Below are 13,409 nucleotides of genomic sequence, written 5' to 3' on the forward strand. Positions count from 1 at the left end.
GGTAAGGATGTAGCAAGATTCAAAAGTTCTTTGCCAAAAGCTTACTATTCTTCATTCTATTTTCAAATTTACCACTAAGTTCTTTTAGTTCATTATCTCGACTAAATATACATTTCCCATATTCCATTCCTTCTCATTCCATTCTTTTTCTCATATTTTAGTAATTCACTAGTCCTGCATTGCTTCTGTAATGAATCGAGTCTCCATATACGCGGAGCACCGGCAATTCGAATTGATTCAAGTCCCAGCTGGGGATTCCTTATCACACGACATATGTAGAACTTAATCTTGCATATATCAACCTCGCTACCGGATCCTCCTATACTAAGCCGTCTCCACGCCACCCGAGAGCATAGCACACCTCAAATCCGGCCACATTCCAGCCACGAGGGTACATGCTACTCCCGCCATCTCTCCACTCCCAGTGCGTGGGCATTCGTCTTAGTATCGGTTTAGCCGAAGTAGGCTTACCGGAGTATGTGACCAGTACTACAAAGTGTCTCGTTCAGAAGATCCACAATGAGTGGCCTTTAAGCGACATAGTCGGCAACATTACCCAACATTCAAGATAAGTCACCCGACTAGTCTCTAGTTCATTCTACCTTCTTTCTTTCTTTGGCCAGTATGCCATCTTTGATTGTATCAAAACTTTTACTTTGAAAGCCTACCATAAAGCATACTAAGCATACTACGCCTTTGTAAATGAAATCATCTTCAAGGATGGTAAACAATTATCAAGGTAGGCAATGCATCAAGTAGGAAACATTTGAATAAATTAACTTAATGCAATAAGTAACATAGTTGATAAACTTTTCAAAGTAAACAAGGTAAGGGTTTAATGCATAAACCAGGGCTTGCCTTCGTTGACGATTTCCGGTTCCAGAGTAGTACCACAATTATCAAATCCCGTGACAACCGGGGATTCTTCCAGAACTTGCTCAACTAGAATCGTTTCGTTCTCGGGTTCTATATGAAATGATAACATATGCTTTAACATGATGATAATGTAAACATGATGCTTTCACGGTACATGAAATGTAAAAACACCCGCAAATGATTTTATTTCACGGTACAGTTGTAAGCCAACAAAACCAACTTGCAACCCTACCATCAAGAACTACACATGTGAAATGACTAAATGGATCGTGGAACCCTACTAGTCACAAAACATGACCAAAACAAGATCCAACACTAATCAAACACTTAGGGTTTGCTTTTATCTATTTTTGAATTAATTTGGAATTAAGCCCAAAAATGAACTTGTTTCAAATGACCTGAAATTTTATGCAAGATTCCTCATGACAAATTAGTGTACCAAAACAAATTTCATGATTTTTGGAATTATACAGTGACCTACAAAAATCATGGAAATTGCATTTTTCAATTAATGGACTAAATATTTGAACATTAAAAATTTATTCAAATTTCAAGTTTCAAATTTTTAAATCATACTAGAACATGTATAGAAGCTACACAAAAAAATTCAGAATTTTTGGAGCTATCATGAATTTCCTACAAATTCCCAAAGTTTCAGCACTATTCACAAATTCAGAAAATCAAAATCATCACTGTTCTTCTTCCTCACTCGCACTGACAGGCTGACCCCACTGTCAGTGACTCAAGCAACCACGGCGGCGCTACCCTCACTGACCGGCCGCAAAATGCGCCGATGGTGACGCTCCGATGAAACAGACCTCACCAAAACGATCTTCTACTTCCCACGAACCGAACTCAGCTATCAGAAAGGAACAAGGTGCACAGGAGACACCTCCACGCTGGGCATGGTGGGCTGAGCACGTCGGTGAACGGCGTAACCACGGTGACGGTAGAGTAGGGACTAAAGCGAAACGGTCTTCACATTCAGGAGCTCACCGTGATCACGTAGGTAGACGCGGTGAAGGCAGAGGTGCACTGGATCGACGGGACCACGTGAAACCGAGAATGGCGGAGCTCCGGCCGGACTCGGGGAAGACAACGTCGTGCGGTGGCGCTGGACTTCCAGGAGTGACACGACTAGGCTTGGGAGGAGCAAGAAGACGAGGCGGAGCTTCTGGCCAAAGCAATTGGTCCTAGGCACTACGTCGAGAACGAATGGCGCGAGCGCGGGCAAGACACCGGCGGCGAGCAGTCGACGGGAAAACTCCGATTGACGACGACGTACTCCTATCTATAGCAAGATGGAGGGCGTATGGTGATGACAGCACACGGGCGAACTCACCACGGAGGTTTGGGCATGTCACTGCACGTGAAAGCGGTGAAATCTGATCGGCGGTGACCTCCGCGTGGCGCCGGCGGTAAGCAGAGAGGTGGAGATGATTTTTGAAATAATTACAGAACTACCACTGCTTCCATTTTTCAAATTACTCCCAAATTTTCTAAAGAAGTTGAAAATCTCCAAAAATGAAAGTTGTTCAATTTTTCAAACTCTACAACTTTGCTTCTAGAAATATTTTCAAATTCTGCCTCCATTTTGAAATTTGAATTTGGGGTGCATTTGAGCATTTGAATCATTTCAAAATTACTCCAAATTTTATATGTAAACTTGAAAAACTTTGAATACCAAAGTTGATCCTTATAAAATAATCTCCAACTTTGCTTTTTGCCTCAACCCCAAATTCCTCATGGATTTTGAATTAGTTAAAAGGGGCAAAAAGGACTTTTATAATTTGAAAATGAATTCAAATTTGATTTGTCTTCCTTTTACTTAGATTTTGATTTTTGACCAGTAACATGGCCCATTAGGGTTATTTGAGTCAAATGACACATGGCCTCACATGAACACATGAAATTTGACCCTTGTGGTCATGATCTATATTTAGGGTTTTTGAAACACATTACATGAAATAACAACATTATGAAATAAACCTCATTTAGTGAATGCATTCAAAACTTTATACTATATGAATGCTTTGCAATGCACATGATGACATGTCAAATTTTTGTATCAGGTCAAAACACCAGAGGTGTTACATTTATCTTATTCCAAGTGACACTAAAGTTCTGGAGATTCACTTTTTGAAAAACACAAAAATGCTATATAATGAGTTCCTGCAAGACAAAACTTGAATTCCCACCAGAGCCATACATATTATTTAGGCTAGGAAAACTTCCACATATATGCTGCTTGTAATTGCATCGAGTTTTGTCAAGCTTTGTTGACCCTTATGAGAGATTTGTCATGCTCTTAAAATCAAGATCACGTACACACCACCCAAATATGCACTACTCCTACACTGGGGTAGACGCAAAAACATGCCTTCCATCTAGATCCACCCAAAAATGTTTTACTCCTACAATGGGAGTGAACACAAAAACATACTTGATAGGTTTTTCATCCACCAAATAAATGCTCCAAGTTCTTGTTGCTATCTCTCAAAAGTTTTGTTGCAGAAAAAAGGCATGGGCTATGCAAAAGTTATTCATAAAAAAAGAGAAAGAAAAGAAAAAAAATAAGAGTTGAGAAAAAAATTGACAAGTGTACGATAGGTACTTAGATGTCCGCCTGAAAAAGAAGAAGAGATGAATAAGATAGCCCATGTTCTCTAGCAAATGTTTCCAAGTTTCAAAAGAGAGATAAGTTTTCAAGGAGCAAAGTAGGATTAGGTTAGCCACCATATATATCCACCATATATTCCACACACATGCACATCTTGATTTGATTGTATGACTCAATTCTCTTTGGATCCATTGTTTGACTTTACAATATATGCATTGCAAGTATGCTCTAGCTTTCTCCCTACCTATAAACTCCACATAACACTACAAGATTTTCGGTCTACTGCAACGCCGAAGAATTGCAACGTAGAAAATTTGGTTGCCAGAGATTGTTGTATTACAACCATTCTAAAAAATGGTAGCGATACATGCCTTTAATACAACGGTTTTCAAGATGTTGCAAAGCTCTATTGCATTTGGTGGACGATATTGCAATGGTGAAAAATGGTTGCAGTAGACTTGATTTTGGTTGCAATTGTGTGGTAGTACTGCAACTACATTTACGTTAGTTGCATTTGGTTTTGACTATTGCTACGGTTTTTTTTGTGTTGCATAAAATTTGACAAGCGTTGCAAATGCTAGATACTTAATGCAACGAGAACTCTTGGAGGCGAAGCAAAAGTGGGGGTCAATTGCAACCTTTTTTGGCAGTTGCAATATACTTTGATATTGTTGCAAGTGCTAAATTTTATTGCAACGAAATCTATGGGGTCGAAGCGAAAATTGTGTTCAAGTGCAACGCTTATTTTTGGTTGCAATATACTTTGATAATTGCAACGAATTTAAAACTTAAAAAAAAGTATGGAAAGAAAAGAATTGGGGACGCATATATTAAAATTAAAAAGTGCTCCCCACAGGATTCGAACCATGGAGCTCTGGTTCAGATAAAACCTTCTCCACCACTGCGCTATGTAGGTGTGTTCGTTGTAACTCAGGTTTTAATTTATTTGATATGATTGAAGACCTTATGAGTTATAAAACGCCTCAACCCTGGCCCCATCTCGGCATCTCCGTCCTTATGCCTGGTGTCTGAAACTTTCTGTTATGTAGTAGTTGCTGTTAAGTACTTGATGTTAAGTATGCGTGGATGTTAATTAGTACTTGAAGTTGTACCGGGGTGGTTGGTCACTTTGTTAGCGATAGTAAATGCCTGACCGTGCACCATCGGTCACATGCACTACGCCAGATTCGTACACTAGGAACGGGGGTGTTTTTACTGTAGGGGCGACTGGGGTTGGGGGCGCCCTTACAGTGGGCGTCCTCGGGCCCCAGCAGCCCAGCCGCCCCTACAGATGGCACTGTAGGGGCGGCTGGTAACCTGAGCCGCCCCTACAGTTGGGGCTGATCTGTAGGGGCGGCTCAATCACCAGCCGCCCCTGCAGTGCCCAACTGTAGGGGCGGCTGAATCACCAGCCGCCCCTACTGATGGCGCACGAATAAATAGCAGCCAAAATTTGAAAGGTTCAAATTTAGTCAAATAACAAGATGACCAAAATAAAAGTTGTAGATCTTGATGAGTTGAACAACTTTTGTATTCATCACTTTTACATCTGAAATCATTTAGGGTTTGAAAATTTGGTTTGAACTTGTCAAATTTCAAATTTCAAATTTTAAAATGTGTAAAACACTGTCACATCCAAGTTTGATCAAACGTAAATGCTGAAGCATGATTTTAGAAATTTTTAGAAAAAAAAAACATCACATTTGGAGTTAGTATGAGGGAGAAAAACTAGTTACAAAGTTTATCCACAGATTAAAAAGAGAAATCACACTGTTCTAGATGATCCTTACATGATCATAGTGAACAGTGTGATTTCTTTTTTTAATCTGTGGGTCAACTTTGTAACTAGTTTTTCTTTCTCAAACTAACTCCAAATCTGATGGTTTTTTTTCCTAAAAATTTCTAAAATCATTCTCTATCAATTTATTTTGTTGGTTTTGTCAATATATACATATGAAAAGTTTGAGCAATTTAAATTTTGAATTTCAAAAAAATGCAACTTCAGATAAGATTTTGGTACCTCAAATGATTTCAGCTGAAAAAGTGATAAATACTATAGTTGAATAACTTATCAAGATCTACAACTTTTGTAATGGTCATTTCTTCATATGACAAAGTGGTACTGACATTATTCACAAATGTGACACATCTCTCGTAAGGTTTTATAAACTATATGAGACATGTATAAGATTAGTGAATAATGTGTACTAAGAATTTGTCAAATGAAGAAATGACCAAAATAAAAGTTACAGATATTCATGAGTTGAATAACTTTGGTATTCATCACTTTTTATGTTGAAATCAATTTGGGTCTCAAATTTTGGTTCGAACTTGTCGTTTTTCAAAATTTTAATTTTAAAAGGTTCAAATTTTATCAAATAACAAGATGACTAAAATAAAAGTTGTAGATATTAATGAGTTGAACAACTTTGGTATTCATCACTTTTTATGTTGAAATCATTTTGGGTCTCAAATTTTGGTTCGAATTTGTCATTTTTTAAAATTTCAAATTTGAAAGGTTCAAATTTAGTCAAATTATAAGATGACCAAAATAAAAGTTGTAGATCTTGATGAGTTGAACACATCATAAAAATCTACAGCCACACAACAAATACCTACTGCATAGTCATGACCTATGCTATGTACACACCCATAAATACACCCAGAAAATATAACCCCATCAAAACGAATGCACCAGATTATCTCTTAGCCATTCTCTCTCGTTACTCATCCAAATCCGACGACTCATATTTAGTGTGTCTGCCCTCCATCGTGCTCCCGCGGACCTCCGCCCGTGCCCAGCGCCCACGTCCGCTTACCGTAGGGCACGGTTCGATTCCTCAGCGGCTCAACCTCTCTTTTTTGTGCAAAGAAAAAAAACCCTGAGGCGGCGGCAGGACAGGGCCATCTCCGTCTTCCCTGGCGGCGTCCTGGCAAGCGCCCCTCCAAGGTCACGCGTAGACTCCGTCTTCCCCGATGGGCGAGCTGCGCCCCCACGACAGCCCTGGCGGGCGCCCCTCCAAGGATCCACACGGCCTCTCCGCCACCAGGTACGCCCGCCCCTTGGTCGTCCCTTCTAGCTGTGCCAAACCGAGCACCCAAACCCTAACTTACTATTTGTGCTCGGATCTGATCTGACTACCGCAGTAACCGCCGCCGCCGCCGGAGGCCGGGCCGTGGGTGCTGAAATGAAGGAGGTGGTGCTTCACGTGTATGACGTGACCAACAGCGACTTCGAGAAGACGAACAACACCATCATCCAGATCAACCGCATCTTCAAGGACCGCATCGGCCTCGGCGGCATCTTCCACAGCGCCGTGTAGGTAGTGGGTCTAGCTCCCCTCTCCCCGTTCCCTCGCCACCTGCTCAGATCCCAGGGAGCAACAACTTCTCCAGATCCCTAAATCTCACGCCATTTCTTGAACCCCTCAATGCAGGTCTATGGCGAGGACGAGTGGTCGTTCGGGTTCTGCGAGACCGGCAGCGGCGTGTTCAGTTGCCCCGTGGGGAAGAACCCCATGTACACCTACTGGGAGAGCATCGTCCTCGGGGAGACCGAGTGCGGCATCGCCATCGTGAACCAGATCCTGCGGGAGCTCAGCCGCGAGTGGCCGGGCCACTCGTACGACCTCCTCTCCAGGAATTGTAACCATTTCTGCGACGTGCTCTACGAGAGGCTCGGCGTCCCCAAACTCCCAGGTACGGACCACGGAGGGGCATTCCATTGTTTTCTTCTTCTGAATAGCGACAACCTGTGCAAGGTGTATCTCACAGTGGCATTATGTACAATTCTCGAGTTCAAAAAAACACACTGTGTCCTCGAATTGGAAGGAAGATTGCAGGCTCTGATTTAGATGGCGATTTACATTCTTGCTAGGAAAAGAATGAGCAAACTTAATGAGCAAATGTGTGAACTGAACATTGCAAATAAAGCATGTGTTTGCTACCACTGAAGTATTGAGCAAATGTATGAAACTGAGTGCTGCTAGCTCTAAGACTCAACTTTGGAGCATAAGACCAAGTACAACACAGACGTTTAGCAGGCTCTTAGAGGCAGTTTCATTGTTTTCCTTGCCACTGTGGACCTGAGCACAAGCTCATGTGTGGGCGACTGGGCGTTGCCACTTGACGAGGTTTTTATGCCTGCCTTGAAACTTACGTGCGAGACGGATGTCTCCCAAGAACAGTAATTAGCTTAATTATTTCATTACCTTAGCAAAATCGTTTAGTTTCCATTTGAGACAAAGGCTCTTTTATGTTTGCTTCATGATTCATGTCCTAATGCGCCTACTTGTGTGACAATTTGAAGAGGCTGAAGATTCCTGTAGGCCAAGTCGTTGCTAATCATTTTTTATCATAATGTTTAATCATTGAATTTTTGTCTATGTTGCTAGCACTAGCAGCTTAGCATGATTGTGTTACGTAGGTTTGAAATGCCATGAACTTACTCTTTTATTATTCTGTCTAACCTTGCAGGTTGGGTTAATCGCTTTGCCAACGCCGGTGATACTGCTGTGGTTGTTGCTGAGAGCACAGCAGTTAAGGTAATTTCAGAATCTGTTGCTATGATACAATGTGCTATCTCCAATTTACTTAATCCTAGCATGAACTTATGATTGCTTCTAGCTGGACTTGATTTTTTTATTGTTAATGTACTCACGATCGGTTCCAATTTAAGCCTATCATAAAACATCTCTTTCACATAACTATATATTTAGTATCAGCTAAGTTAGTGGTTTTCTGCTGGTGTCCTGAGATAGTTGGTGAATGGTGAATTGGAACAACAGTGCGGTGACATATGGTTATAGGAAAGTTAATGCCTGAATTTAATTTAGCTGCTTCTAACTTGCTACAGGAATTTTTCTTTTTTCAAACAAGAGCAGCCTTTTATTTACTAATGGTGCTAATTTCATTACAGATCTCATGAAGGCTACTCATGAGGACCACACGGAATTTCTGCTTTACTTGGTCTGGATCCATGACGAGGTGGGTAACCTTTTTTTATACTGCAAAAAAGTAGGTAGGCATGCAAGATAGTTTGCTCCTCGTGTGAGTCATCTGCATGCTAATTACAGTTCATGCTAGCCTAGAGTTCGTGTTTGAAGGCGTCCCTCTAAAATAGTGGGAAGGTTCCTGTTGGATTGCTGATTGCTGATGGAATTATTATGGTATCCATATCAATTTTATTTTTGATGTACTGAAAATTGCACTATTTGCAGAAATTCCGTGTTGGCAGAAATTGCACTATTCTCGAGTTCAAAAAATAGTGGGAAGGTTCCTGTTGGCTTGCTCTTCTGAATGTACTATGAATTTTGGTTGACAGTTCAAAGTTCTGTATTTGCAATATTTTGTAGCCGTAAATACAGCCATGTTGAAGATAACCGCAGTGACGGAGATGCCAATTAGGGTGATCATCGGAATGATGCAGCCTACTTAATTGAGGTATTCCTTTATCTCCATGGTTCCCAAGTAGCTGCAGCATGAACCATGGACACTAACTCTCCTTATAGAATACATAACCTGATATTCTTGTGTTTCCTTATTCTTACATAACCTGAGTGAAGTTTTATTCTTTAATCTTATACTTTTGGCTTTTGACATTATTATTTTCTTCTTTAAAAAAATCATGAGTTGACCTTTGGTGGTGTAGGTCTGGCAGCTCCATGAGTTGACCTTCAACAAGACGGTGTCGACATTGACCAGCTCAAGGTACACCTATTGCATCGGTGATGAAGAAATTGCCTACGTTTGGACAGAATGGTTCCGGAACAAAATACCATTGTAATGAAATAATAAGTTATTTGAACCTATTTATACCTGGTAAACTGATGGGGTTCTTGACGAAAAAAGAAGAAACGAAAAAAACTTATGTTGTGCACTTATGTTGGTTCTTTGGTTTCAAATTCAGGATGGGAACGATCCTAGGAGTTTTCTTTATCTCCAGGCACTTGCAGTAACATGGATGAAATGATCGATTCATGGAAGGAGTTTAGGAAAGTTATGATTCGAAAATTTGTTACTTCAATCCATCAGTCAATTCAAACATTTGAGGATGGTTATGAAATTTTATATATGACCATGTATATAATTTGGAAAACTGTATATAATCCGAAAAACTATAGAAAACTGTCGTTGTTTGGTTGTTTTTATGGGCACCCTGAAATAAAGCTATGTTAATGTTGCAAGCAGCCCAACAGCAAGCTTCAGTACAAAAGGTAATATTAACAACATCTATGTTCTCATAGTTTATTGAACTGAAAATCATGATCTTGAACCCAATTCGAAATGCAGGCTAGCACAATTGTGGAGCCAACTGAAAATGTTGCTGCTGCTGCAACAATTGAGGGGACACAAAATGTAACAACTACAATGGGAGAACACATGATGCATAGTCAGCAGGTAGTTTGATGATAATTGAAGAATGTTTAATTGTAACATGCATGTCATATTCTTGTCAAGGGGTGTAATTTTTACCACCAACCATTTATTTTCAGGTTACCCAAGAAACCAGCTAGCCAGAACAACAACCCCCTTCTTCCGCAGCTGAAGAACGTCTCACTAGAGGGCACATGACTAGAAGTAATTTGGCAGCGAATTCGGGTGCTGTTTATACTACAGCAAAGCAACTGAAGGAAACTGCGGCTAGGAAAAGATCTGCATTGTCCAAAAAGAATACACAGGTACTATGTGAAACCTTTTATCTCTCTTTGCATTAAAAAGGAACATATAGTCCTTTTGGAGAAGTACATAGCTATTCTTTTGTTCTGCTCCTAAATATGGTCTAGGCTTAGTTTCCTCTTGCTGATTAGAAATATATATGGATGTGTTTGTGCTCATAAAATGTCTTGGGAGGCAACTGCATGTATGTTTATATTTGCTTTACGCTTCAAAGTTCATGGTTGATAGTACTGCAGCTCACAGAACTCTAGTACTGCAGCTCGTGTTTTGCTTCAGTGTTCAATTAGCTTTGCCACCACTAGTCTCAGTTTAACTAATGCATGTCAATGATTTTTTCAGGAGGAATCTTGAGTTTGAGAAGGAGCATGCGAATGGTGGGACGATGGCCAACATACATATCAAGGGAACCTTCGCTGCTACAGTAGACATTAGTCTTTTGATTCGAATGAGTTCAAACAGTTGTCTGTGCTTAACACATTATTATGTGTTAAGCTATCTACTTGTGTTCTCATTTAGTTTGACACTCGGTGTGTTTTGTTAAAGATTTTGTATGAACAAATTATATTTCGTTTTAATGGATGTCGATGCTTCCTTCATTATGTATTTGTCGTTTTGCGATTATTAATTTAAGCTACCAAACAAAGTGTCACAACATGAATTATTAATATATTAATCTGGCATTGCAATATATGATGGCACATATAACAACCACATTTAGTCGTGGCAATAGGTATGATAATCGTGGCAATAGAGAAACTATCTCTTGCAACTACAAAAAGATGACGGTGGCAATAGAGGAATCTACCTATAGCAACCAGATAGTTAGTAACGTGGCAATAGATGACCTGTCTGTAGCAACCAACCTAAGTAACGTGGCAATAGCCTATGCCATCTATAGCAACCATTCAGAAACGTGGCAATATACGACCTCTCTGTAGCAACCAACCTGAAGAGATGTTGCAATAACCTAAGCCACCTATAGCAACCATTTAGGCGACGTGGCAATAGAGAACCTCTATTGCAATGCTTTCTCTGCGTAGCAACAACCACGATTGCAACACCTGTGTTGCGTTGCGCTTGCATTGTGTTGCTACACGACCAGCGTGTCGCAATACGTATCGCTAGCAACGCCTAGTTCGTTGCAATTGATACTATTACCACACCCATAGTGGTTGCAATTGCTTTTGTTACAACACTCACCAGGTGTTGCAAAAGCGTCAAAAGTGTTGCAATAGAGGGGCTGTGTGTCGCAACTAAAATGTAACCCATTGCATTATGCTATTGCTACCCTTACAAGTGCAACGACATTTAACCAAAAAAATTTGGTAGCAAAATTACTATGGCTACCATTTTTGGGTCTTTTGCTACACTTTTTTGGCGTTGCAGTAGACCGAAAATCTTGTAGCCTTAGTGGTAGGAAGAGAAAAAGGCATAATATCATTATTGCCTTGGTGAAGATCTACAAATACCACATATATATTGAGAGACTTAAGAGTGTCATACAATGGAATCTCTGAGTTTTATTTTGAAAACTTATAAAACTCTGGAACAATGGTGGAACAAAGGTCTTGAGACATAGTGCTTGACTTGATCGTTCTATCTTTCCATTGCTCAAGACCCAAGTGAAGGCTAAGAAGCCCCATGGTTGAAGGTAATATGGGTAAGTTTGAAAGTCAGATCAGTTTATTCTAATCCGGAGGAAACTTCTTGATTGAACGCATGTGTACTTTTGAGGCGTGAAAGCATTGTAGCAACTCCTGATCTATTGTTGAGTTTAGCTTTGCTCAGGGACTGGAGGACACCACACCACAATAGAGGGCGAGGCGCCACCAGGCCAGCCGACCCAAGGGGCCCACAAGGCAGCCTCTCCTCGTGATGTCGGTTCTCCTCTGCCTTAAGGATTGCATCTACGCCGTCCTTTTAAGTCAGTTTGATCCGAGGGTCCTTAATTGATGCTACCCCCTATATATACAGCCCTGTACCCCCTCTAGTAGAGCCATACTGAAACCCTAATTCATATCCTCCTCATCAGGATCAGAGCTAGCTATCAAGAGAAGATTAGTTCTTCATAGGATTTAGTCTTATAAATAATAGTGAGATAGAGTGTGAGGAAAGAGTTTGGAGGAAGTGTCGGCCTATCGGTGCTCTCTCTATGGCTTGTACCTTGGTGGAATCAAGTTCTACTTGAGCTTGCTTTTTAGACTTCTCTGGTAATCAACTTCTGATTCAAGTAAGCATTTTTTTATATAGTTCATCAAGATCATGACTATTTTGAGTGCTTTATTCTCTTCCTAAGAGATGAAGTATTAATCGTAAGTGTAAGCATGGTGCTTAGACTTGGGTTAATCGTGGATGCACCCTACATTCTAGATCGGTGGTAGCTCGTGAGTGTGACTCTTATAGCCTCGTTGAATCCTCTTTAGTCCACCTCCTGTTTGTAGGCCAAGTAGGACCTAGTTACGAAGGAAAAACATCCTCTGCTGGTGTCTTTTTCTTAGTAATGTCCCTAGTTAAATAGTACAAGACATAGCTTATCAAAGTCAGAACAAGAGAACCTTAGTTATCCTCTCTACGCTCCTATTTATCCTAACCTTGTTGCTACCCTTAGTTAAGTTAACCGTAGTTAGTCTCACACGTTTCCCTTTGAATACGATACTTGGAATACTTTCGGGTGAAAGCTACAACGGTATCCATGTCTTTGCGGATTTATCTGTGTGCGTTAATAAATATCAACAAGCTTTCTGGCCCCGTTGCTAGGGAAACTGTTGCTGAATTAACTATGAACCTAGCTTAACTTTGTATCTTTTGTTTTAATTTTTCTTTTACCATAGATAACACACCTACATATCAATATGCTAAACCTAAGAGCGCACGCCTAGAGCCACCAAAATCTACGAAGCCTATCCTAACACCTAGCTATGAGTTGTGCCCGTATTTTATAAAATTGATTTAGAAACAATCCTTCTCGGGAGAAGACAACGAAAACCCATACTCACACCTATAGGAGTTTGTATAGACCTGTGCATGCTTGTGTATCGCTGGCATGTCTAATGAAACCTTAAGGTGGAAGTTGTTTCTGTTCTCTTTGACGGGAAGAGCTAAACAATGGTATAATCGAACCGTAGAAAGTATGTAAGGAGATTGGGAAACGTTATGCTCTAAATTTTATTTATGTTTCTTTTCCATTTCTAGAGTGGTCAGCATTCGATTAGAAGTTCTAACCTTTAAAAAAAAG

At 40.4% G+C, this 13,409-nt stretch overlaps 2 long non-coding RNA genes and 1 pseudogene across 2 annotated transcripts; all 3 read left to right on the forward strand.

Moving 5' to 3' along the window:
• Window positions 1-6,650: 6,650 nt before the first annotated feature.
• Window positions 6,651-8,785, forward strand: LOC136472883 (uncharacterized; annotated as a pseudogene).
• An 883-nt stretch (window positions 8,786-9,668) lies between these two features.
• On the forward strand, window positions 9,669-10,007 carry LOC136476184 (uncharacterized). Its single transcript, XR_010763444.1, has 3 exons — window positions 9,669-9,711; window positions 9,788-9,895; window positions 9,991-10,007. It is a non-coding gene; the product is annotated as an uncharacterized lncRNA (long non-coding RNA).
• A 57-nt stretch (window positions 10,008-10,064) lies between these two features.
• Window positions 10,065-10,770, forward strand: LOC136472884 (uncharacterized). The gene is made up of 2 exons (XR_010762444.1): window positions 10,065-10,176; window positions 10,514-10,770. It is a non-coding gene; the product is annotated as an uncharacterized lncRNA (long non-coding RNA).
• Window positions 10,771-13,409: the final 2,639 nt, after the last annotated feature.

This window comes from Miscanthus floridulus, chromosome 8, assembly GCF_019320115.1.
Source record: "Miscanthus floridulus cultivar M001 chromosome 8, ASM1932011v1, whole genome shotgun sequence".
Taxonomy (NCBI): Eukaryota; Viridiplantae; Streptophyta; class Magnoliopsida; order Poales; family Poaceae; genus Miscanthus; species Miscanthus floridulus.